Source organism: Narcine bancroftii, chromosome 5 (genome assembly GCF_036971445.1).
Source record: "Narcine bancroftii isolate sNarBan1 chromosome 5, sNarBan1.hap1, whole genome shotgun sequence".
NCBI classification, from domain to species: Eukaryota; Metazoa; Chordata; class Chondrichthyes; order Torpediniformes; family Narcinidae; genus Narcine; species Narcine bancroftii.
The window spans coordinates 118586553-118597687 of NC_091473.1; positions in this window are offsets into that span (position 1 = coordinate 118586553).

Sequence of the window (11135 nt, forward strand, 5' to 3'; positions counted from 1 at the left end):
CTTGCCCTAATAGATATGGCCGAGGACAGACATGTCATTTCAGGAAAGACTTTGGAGGTGGTTCAGAGGAGGTTCACCAGGTTGATTATGGAAATGAAGGTGGGGTCAGTGTGACTGTCAAAGCCAAGAGCAAATGGATATTTGAATGTTCATTTTTGGGCTGCAGGAGTTGATAACAAGATGTGTGTTTATTGACTATTCCTAGTGACCCTTATGTGATCAGTCTTCTGGAATTGCTGCAGTCCAAATGGATATAGAGTTCCAGGTTTTTGATCCAATAATCATGAAGAAAATAACATACATTGTAAATAACCATGGCAAACAAATACTGAACTATATGATTCCACAGTCCTGCTTGTTGGGATTATATAAAATCAATGCATCTAAAACTACTGTACAAATTAAGCAGGAGCCAATCATTTAACTTCCCCACCCTTTCCTACAATGACATGTCTGTCCTCAGCCTCATCCATTATCAGTGCAAGACTAAGTGTAAGCGCGAGAAACAATGCATCATATTCCTCCTGAGGGCACCATTAAACCTTACAGCATGAATATTGAACCCACACAAGGCAGCGGGATCAGACGACAGACTTAGTCGGGTACTGAAGGACTGCGCAGACCAACGTCGTCAACATATCCCTGCAGCAGTCCATCATCTCTGAGAATTTCAAGTCAGCCATCATCATTCTGGTACCATAGAAGTAACAGGCTTGATGACTACTTCCCCGTGTCTGACCTCCAATATTATGAAATGCTTCAAATGTCTGGTGATGGAACACAACAAAGCACACTTCCCAGGGACATTGGATCCATTTGAATTCACCTATAGAAGAAACTATTCCAAAGATGATGCTATAGACTTGTCATTTCACTCCATCCTGACCAACCCGGAGAATGACGCTTCATACACCAGGCTGCTGTTCATCAACTTCAGCTCAGCATTGAATACGATCATCCCCCAAAGGCTGGCGGAGAAGTTGTCCTTGCTGGGACTCAATACCCATCTCTGTAACTGGATTCTGGACTTCTTAATGGAAAGACCAGAATTTGTCCAGGTCAGCAGCAGAATATCAAGCACTGCCACACTAAGTAGTGGAGCACCTCAAGGCTGTGTGTTCAACCTGCTCCTGTTCACACTACTGACCCACAACTGCAATGCCAGATCCAACTCCAACAGAGTCCTCAAGTTTGCAGATGACACAACAGTAGTTGGCCTCATCAGCAATAACAATGAGTCGCACTACAGAGAAGAAGTGGAAAATGGTGCGAGCGGAACAACCTGAGTCTCAATGTGGACAAGATGAAGGAGATGATCAGGGACTTCAGGAGGACCAGGAATGACCACCCTGTGGAGAGAGAATGACCAGTTGTGGAGAGAGTAGAAAGCACCACATTCCTCAGAGCCCACTTATCTAGTGAACTATCCTGGACACAGAACATCTCCTCACTTGTCAGGAAAGTGCAACAATGAGAGCATTTCCGGAGAAGACTGAAACGGGAAAAGCTACCGGCCTCTGTCCTGTCATCTTTCTTAAGGTGCTCTATCAAGAGTATCCTGGCCAGTTATATCAAAGTGGAGCGTTGGATCGGAGGTCAATCCACAGGCTCATTAGAGAGCAGCAGAGAGGATCAGTGGAGTCTCCCTACCCCCCATATCAAAGTGATTTACTGGGCTCATTGTTTGAAAAGGGTGTGCAAGATCATTGAGGACCCCTACAACAGCATCTTTCAACTTCTCTCGTCATGCAAGAGATACAGGAGTATCAGAACCAGAACCATTGGGCTGAGAAACAGCTTCATCCTACAGGCAGTGAGACTGATGAATGTCTTGCTGAACTGTTCACACTAAACATCCAAGATTATTATGTATTAAACAATATTTATTTGCATATATGTACTGCATAGGTATCTTTTGTCTGTGTGCTATGTCTGGTTGTGTGTTTGCGTGTTTTTGCTCCGAGAACCAGAGAACACTATTTCGTTAGGTTGCACTTGTACCATTAGACGGCAATGAACTTGAACTTGATTTTTCTAATTTAGGTATCCCATTCTCCCATCTGACTTCACTGCTCCCATCTTTTCTCTAACTTCTGTGCTTATTGCTTTTCTCTCTCAAACTCCCCATTCCACCATTCTCCATCTACCTGTCTCTTCACCTCTCGCACCTTCTGATCGATACTGTTTCCCCTCTGGAACTCTAGCCCATCTTCTTCTTCCGTTTACATATGTAAATTTGCCTATTCTATTTCAGTCTTGTTAAAGAGTTCACCCCCGAAACGTAACTGACCATTTGTCCCCATGGATGCTGTCCTGATCTGTTGAGTTCTTCCTGCATTTTCTTTTTGCTCACGACTCCAGCATCTTTAGCTTTTGTGTTTCTCTTGTGCAGGAGCCTGTACAATTCTAAGTGTGCTCCCAGCTGCCAAGAGGATCTTCTCATTTTCAAGCCTATGATTGAAAAGCTGCTATAGAATACAACAAAAAAACATATTGCAGCAGGTCAGCAAATTATTGGATTCCTTTGGAGAATATTGCTCGATATGAGCCTTGTCTATCGACTGTGAATTCTTCATAATCAATTCTTTGTCTATACCAGATTTATACAAAAAGATTTGCAAATCAAATTTTTTCTCTCTAATTTCACACATTATTGATAGCTGAAGAGTGGGTTATTCACCATCATAGTCCATCTAACAGCTAGAAGAGAGTGTGATGGATTATGTTATATTTCATATTGTATAAAGATATGTTTTAAAAGGAGATAAATTGTGCGGCGTTTTTAAGTGTAGGTTACTAACACACACAGTCAGACAGCCCAGGCTCCCAGTGTCCTTCTAAAGTCATTGGAAACTGCTTTGCTGAAGGACTTCACAAGTAGGTGTTAATTGGACATGCTGCGGAGTAATGGATTATTGTTTTGGAAAGCAACAGATGAACGGACAGAGGATTGAGTCTGGTCCCGCAGTCTGTCTGAGTGCAGAGGATCTTGTGGTTTTTCTCAGAGAGAGAGAGAGAGAGAGAGAGAGAGAGAGAGAGAGAGAGAGAGAGAGAGAGAGAGAGAATTCAGTTCTACAGTTCAGCAGCAGCTGGGACTGGAACAGGACAAGCTGGCAAGCTTGTGGAAAAGCCCCATTTTGAAGACAGATTGTGAGTTCTTAGTTCAGCCTGGTCAAAGCCCTTGTGGTTCATACAAGAGGAGACAGCTGGCTGTATAATGTTTTACCTGAGATAGGGGAAACAGAAAAGGAACTCTGTGATGACCTGAAAGAAAGAGGCTATCATCTGGAAAACCCTGATGGGTTAAGTTTCTTCAGCAAGACACTGAAGTGACTGATTGGAAGGATTCAGTTTGCACGTGTCCAACGAGCAACCACAACAAGAACCTTCCTGAACGGTAACCATTTATCTTTCAAGCTCTAAAGTTTGGTGAAAATTCATAAAGGTTAAATTCAGTGCACAGTATAAGTATTGCCTGATACCGGTGAACTTGGAGGAGTGAGAAGTGAGATTGGACTGTGAATCAAAGAACTTTTCTGAACTTATATACACATTACATGCATGTGCACTTAGAATTAGAAGGGGGTTGTTAGGTTAAGTTAAATCAATAGTAATAATTTAGAGTTTGATCCTGTTTACATGTTTAAAGATAACTAAAAGTAAATTTTGTTTAAGTAACCATTTGTCTTGGTGAATTTCTATTGCTGCTGGGTTTTGGGGTCCTCTGGGCCCGACACAAGGAATTGTCAAAGAAATGGCTGTGCCTTCATACTGTATTTTATGCTTAAAGTATAAAGTTTTAAAGTTTAGCTTTATTGTCTTAGTACATACATGACATTGCATGCAAACCCTGAGATTATTTTTTCCTGCAGGCCAGGCAGAATTTCTACTTATCGGTAGTGCAAAAAACTGAACTCAAGCGAAGAGACACATACAAAAGAGAGAAATGGAAACCAACTGTGCAACATGGTAAAAATAATATTCAGCTATAAATAATGTGTAAAGGAAGAGTCCTTAAATGAGCGTCCAATTGAGTCTGTTGTTTAGGAGTCTTTTAGTGGAGGGGTAGCAACTGTTCCTGGACCTGGTGGTACAAGTCTTGTGGCACCTATACTGCTTTCCTGATGGCAGCAGTGAGAAGAGAGCATGTCCTGGGTGGTGTGGATCCTTGATGATCACTGCTTCTCCCTGACAGCAAAGTTCCTTGTAGATTTTCTCGATAGTGAGGAGATTTTTGCCTATGATGTACTGGGCTGTGTTCTCTACCTTTTGCAGGGATTTCCCCTCAGAGGTATTGGTGCTCCCATGATGCAGCCAGTCAGCACACATCTATAGAAGTTTGTCAAGCTTTTTGAATAGTGATCATATTAAAGTACTGTTTGGATGAGTTTTGGGGGATGTTGATGGATATGTGTAAGTTTAAACAGGAAATCTGCACATCAATATACAATAAAGGAAAGATTGAAAAAAAAACTTTATCTTAATTCTGGCTTAGATACTTTATCTTTTTGTTCACCAGTAATATACTTGGTTTTCAGTTCTGAAAATCCCTGTTGAGCACAAATCGAAAGGATAATAAGATTTTTTTAAATAAAGCAAGTGCAGGGGAAGTCTGATCAGTTGGAGGGTCCCGAAATAAACAAGATTTCTTTTTGGACAGGGGGCTGGTAAAGACAATTTCTAAATAAACTCGGTCATCTTCCGATTAGTTATTTTGGCAGCTTTGAAAGTTTACATTGGAGCAGATGTAAAATTCATGTGGACAACTTAATCATTGATGATGTTTCTAAAACACACATGTCCCAAAAACAAACATGACAGCAAGTCTCTCACTTCATTCAAGCACAATTACTCCTTTTAAAACTGAGCAACCATCAAGTAGATTCAATTGCCTTTATAAGCTTCAAATACAAAATATATATTATGCAACAGTTCAAACTTTTTGCATTTAAATAGAGATTTTTTATTAAAATATTTGATTGTGGATATGATTTGTACCATCATGATGTGACTACATTGAATAATGAGGCCAAATGTGTCCTTCTCTGTTGTATGTAAACAAGCTCGAAAGAAGAACTAATAATAAAGATTAATAAATAAACTATCAAATAAAGTTTGTTGCACTCTTTGTTGTGGTCATAATATAATTGGACTGTTTGCACTGGATTTCAACAAATATGTCCTATTTAAACAATCGTACTCTTAGAAAAAATAGTATTCAATTAACTTGAAACTTTCTCAAGATCAGCTTAAAAAGGGAGTAAGTATCTGAGACATGATAAAACTCTGATTGTATTCTTGTCTGAAAATAATCACATCTGGATCAGTTTAGGGGTAGTAGTAGATTCATCCAGTCCCTGTTCCCATTCAGAGATTCCTAATGCAATTCCACAAGTTTCATCTGTTATGATTTTGGCTCAAACATGACTGTGATACCAAGGGTAATTTGAATCTTGCCTGTTTTGTAGAAACCAAATAGGTGGTAGTTATAATCCAAAAATAAGCACGAAAGGACAGAGATGTTCCTGAATCTTGCTGTTAAAAGCTGAAAATGATACAATATCTATCTCTTCTCCGTGAAATCTATTAAGACTTCAACATTTTTTTTCCACAGAATCATGGATTAGAACGGCAGAGGAAAGGGCCATTTAAAGTTGGTTCCATGCCCTTTAACCCATACCTCAGCACTATATTTCTCTGCAACTACTGTTGCATTTGTTCATTGTCCAGTTAAGGAGCTCATTCTAAATCCTTACCAGTCATAACATTGGAACACTGTTATCCCATGGAAGTGAACATCAGAAATCAGTCTGACTGCTGTACGTGGATAACTGAGTAACATAGAAACATAGAAGATAGGAGCAGGAGTAGGTCATTCGGCCCTTCGAGCCTGCTCCGCCATTCAATGAGATCATGGCTGATCTTAAAAGTTCAGTACACCATCCCCGCCTTCACTCCGTAACCTCTAATTCCCTTATACTGAAGAAATATATCTAATTCCCTCTTAAATATATTCAATGAACCTGCCTCTACTGCTCTCTGTGGCAATGAATTCCACAGATTCACCACCCTCTGGGTAAAGAAATTCCTCCTCATCTCGATCCTAAATGGTTTGCCTATCATCCTCAAACCATGGCCCCGGGTTCTGGACTTCCCCACCATTGGAAACATCCCTTCCACATCCATTCTGCCCAGTCCTGCCAGAATTTTATATGTCTCTATGAGATCCCCTCTCAATCTTCTAAACTCCAGCGAGTACAATCCCAAATTGCGCAATCTTTCCTCATAAGTTATTCCTGCCATTCCAGGTATCAGCCTGGTGAATCGCCCTCCATTGCAAGAACATTCTTCCTTAGATAAGGTGACCAAAACTGCACACAATACTCCAGGTGTGGTCTCACCAAGGCTCCGTACAGCTGCAGCAAGGTATCCTTATTCCCATACTCAAACCCTCTTGATATGAAGGCCAACATACCATTTGCCCTTTTAACCGCCTGCTGTACCTGCATGCTCGCCTTCAGTGACTGGTGCACAAGAACCCCTAGGTCTCTCTGCACTTCCCCATCTCCCAATCTATTGCCATTCAAATAGTAATCTGCCCTCCGGTTTGTATTACCAAAGTGGATAACCTCACATTTATCCACATTGTAATGCATTTGCCATGTATCTGCCCAGACCCCCAATTTATCCAAATCACACTTGAGCTTCCTGAGCCCCTCTTCAGTGCACACAATCCCTCCTAGCTTTGTGTCATCTGCAAATTTGGAGATATTACATCCAATCCCCTCATCCAGATCATTAATGTAAATTGTGAACAACTGGGGTCCCAGTACAGATCCCTGTGGCAACCCACTGGTCACCGCCTGCCACTCAGAAAATGAGCCGTTGATCCCAACTCTCTGTCTTCTATCTGCCAGCCAGTCCTCAATCCATATAAATACCTTGCCCCCAATCCCATGAGCCTTGATTTTGCATGCCAGTCATTTATGTGGGACCTTATCGAAGGCCTTTTGGAAATCCAGGTACACCACATCCACTGGCTCTCCCCCATCTATTTTACCTGTCACCATCTCAAAGAATTCCAATAGATTTGTCAAGCACGATTTACCTTTTGTAAATCCATGTTGACTTCGTCCGATCCCTTCTCTGCTAGTCATATGCTCCGCTATTACATCCTTAATAATGGATTCCATCATTTTGCCCATTACTGATGTAAGGCTCACCGGCCTATAATCCCCCACTTTTTCTCTATCCCCCTTTTTAAATAGTGGGGTAACATTAGCTACCCTCCAATCCATGGGTACTGATCCTGAGTCTATCGAGTTCTGGAAAATAATTCTTAAAGCATCTGCTATCTGAATGTCCACTTCCTCAAGTACCCTAGGATGTATATTATCAGGCCCTTGGGATTTATCTGCCTTCAATCCCATCAATTTCCCCAAGACCATGTCCTTAGAGATATTGATTTATTTCAGTTCCTCCCATGCATTAGTCTCTATGTTTCCCAACATCCTTGGGAGGTTATTTGTATCCTCTCTTGTAAAAACAGAACTAAAGTTAGAATTTAATTGGTCTGCCATTTCCTTATTTCCCATTATATATTCCCCTGATTCTGACTGCAAGGGACCTACTCTGGATTTCACCAATCTTTTCCTCTTGACATATCTATAAAAGCTTTTGCAGTTGGTAAAGATCAGCATTTTGAGAAGAACTTTTTCCTGTAGTGAAAATACTATTTAAATCATCTCACAGTCCCATCACAAACTATTACAATGGATCCTAGTTAATAAATCACAAAATATGCAATTTTGTTAAACAGGTTAAGGCTTTTGTTATCACAGGTTATAGATTTTTTGGGTGGTCAGTTCAAGGAGATTCCAAACCCCTTCCCTAAAGTGAGAGCACTGCATTTAAGTGTTTCCCAGTCCTTCAACCATTCCTCTCGTGGGATACTGCCATTGGAGTTCTAAAGGTTTATTCAAACTGGATCCAAGCCATAAAATAAGTTGTTAATCTGTATCAGTTCAGCAATGAAATTTGCCATGTCAACAGCCCTCATCCTGGCATTTGTCTGGTAATGTTGCACTGTCACATTTCTTCAGGAAAGTTTGCATGCATGATGCTGCGATGATCTGGAAAAGAACAGAGAAGACTGTTGAAAGCAGAAGACTCAAAAATGATAATGATTTTGAAAGTTAAGCAGCACATCTCTGCTAAACTTGCCTTCAAATGAAGCTTCCAATTTTATTAATATACTGGTAGCATGCCCACCATCAATGGATGGGGAAAGAAGTCTCAATAAACATGAAACATGATACAAAATGAACTCTCCACCATCAAATATTAGGCAGTGGGTCCATTGTCAGTAATACTTACTAAAACTTGCTAAAAAATAAAAATATGAACATGCATTTTTATTGGTGAAGAGTCGTGGTAGATATCTCCAAATGGGGATACATTAAAACAATTAGTTATAATCTCCATCAGCCAGCTCCCCACCATGACTACCAGCCCCCCCACATCTCCATCGGGCACACAAAACTCAAAACGGTCAACCAGCTTACCTATCTCGGCTGCACCATTTCATCAGATGCAAGGATCGACAACGAGATAGACAACAGACTCGCCAAGGCAAATAGCGCCTTTGGAAGACTACACAAAAGAGTCTGGAAAAACAACCAACTGAAAAACCTCACAAAGATAAGCGTATACAGAGCCATTGACATACCCACACTCCTGTTCGGCTCCGAATCATGGGTCCTCTACCGGCATCACCTACGGCTCCTAGAACGCTTCCACCAGCGTTGTCTCCGCTCCATCCTCAACATTCACTGGAGCGTTTTCATCCCTTACGTCGAAGTACTCGAGATGGCAGAGGTCGACAGCATCGAGTCCACGCTGCTGAAGATCCAGCTGCGCTGGGTGGGTCACGCCTCCAGAATGGAGGACCATCGCCTTCCCAAGATCGTGTCATATGGCGAGCTCTCCACTGGCCACCGTGACAGAGGTGCACCAAAGAAAAGGTACAAGGACTGCCTAAAGAAATCTCTTGGTGCCTGCCACATTGACCACCGCCAGTGGGCTGATATCGCCTCAAACCGTGCATCTTGGCACCTCACAGTTCGGCGGGCAGCAACCTCCTTTGAAGAAGACCGCAGAGCCCACCTCACTGACAAAAGGCAAAGGAGGAAAAACCCAACACCCAACCCCAACCAACCAATTTTCCCCTGCAACCGCTGCAACTGTGTCTGCCTGTCCCGCATCGGACTTGTCAGCCACATACGAGCCTGCAGCTGACGTGGACATTTACCCCCTCCATAAATCTTTGTCCGCGAAGCCAAGCCAAAGAATCGCTGCACACAAAATGCTGAAAAAACTCTCTAATCTTGCTTATTGCATTTTTCATAATGGTATAATTAGCAAAAATTAGGACTATGATACAGGAATGGCCATAAGTAAGAATGAGCCGTGCTGTGGATGACAGGTAACCAGATGTGACTATCAATTACCATCTCTTCTCACAACTGTACAATGACTTCAGTGAGGTGTTGGAGAACATCGACCATCTGTTAAACATGCACACAATGAATTTTCACTTTCAGGAAGGGAAAAATAAAAATAAAATTGGGTGAAAATGGCAGGACAAAATATATTTCAAAGTAGGTATCCTGAAGAACAACATAGAAACAAAATTTAAATCCTTTGTAATTTTCAAGTCTGTATTGGATCACTGAGAAACTATAAAGAGACCATTTCAGTAGAGGGACAGGCTCTTTGACCACAATGTCAGTGCCAACCATGATGTTAAATTATTCGAAATCTCTGCTGTTTGCACACGATATGCAGTATATCCCTCTATTCCCTGCAAAAGTTTCTTAAAGGCTACTATTGTAACTGCTTCCAACACTACCCCTGCGTAACGATCCAGGCACCTATCATTCTCTGAGTAGGAAATAAACTTGTCATCTCCCATTAAAATTTCCTCTGTCACCTTAAACACATGGTGAAATATACCTTTTTTTTGTTCTGTTATGATTAGAATAAAGTTGGATTTAATAGGAATGGATCCGACAGATGATAAAGTTTTTAAAATGTAAGTTATTTCTCAAGTTTTAAAAATCTGACTTCAATTTATTTTAATGTTATGCATGTTAACTCATCCTTATTGTTCCCCTTAATTTCAATGATGTTTTTACTGATAATGTTACCGATAACTAGTATTGTCCCTATAAAACACTGAAATAATTGAGTTTTAATGGAACCCTGGTAAGTTATAATTTGAAATATGCACTTTTAATGCTTGAACTGATTTGGGTTTGAAGTGAAACAGGCTTAACATGACATTGGTACAAGTGAGTTACAATACCTTTCCCATCTTTGTCCCAGATTTGACAATCGTTGATTACTTTTTTAGGCTTCTTTTTAACCTTTGGCATAGTGAGTGCTTCTTGTATCCCTGGAAAGCAAACATACTAAAGATGAGTGGCATCCAATCATCATTTGGCAAAAATGGTGCCAGGTATTTACACACGTTAGTCGGAAGGGAAATATCCCCTGCGTAGGTCAGTGATAGAATATGGGTACATGATAGAATGTTGAGAGAACGGGATTGATGCAGGATTTGTGTAAGTGTGTGGTTGATGGTCAGTACCGACTGGTTGGGCCAAAGGGCCAGTTTCTATACTGCACATGCCCCTTGATCAGCAGATATTTAATAATCCTAGGTCAAAGATATTATTTCATTGGCGGTGCCTTTCATATGTATTTTGACAAACAGAAAATAAATGCTTGGATTAAAATCTTGCAATCAAATCACAAAGTTGTCAGTAAGTAAGATACCTTAAAAATAATCAGATTATTTTTTTCCCCCAATGCTGTGGTACTGTGCACTTGATAAACCACTGCTCTCGGTAATATTCTCTGTGCAATTTTGGCATAGATATAAAAATAATAAACTCAGGAAATAAACAGTGTGTTATGAAAATATAATCTTATTCCACATAATGACTCACGTTATTTTTCAGCTCTTTAGAACCCCATTGCTTTGACATTCTGTTGATGATAGCTGGCAAGAACAAAACTTTAGCTGGGCAAATTGAAAAGGGAATGATTCAGTATATTTTAATGAAAGATAT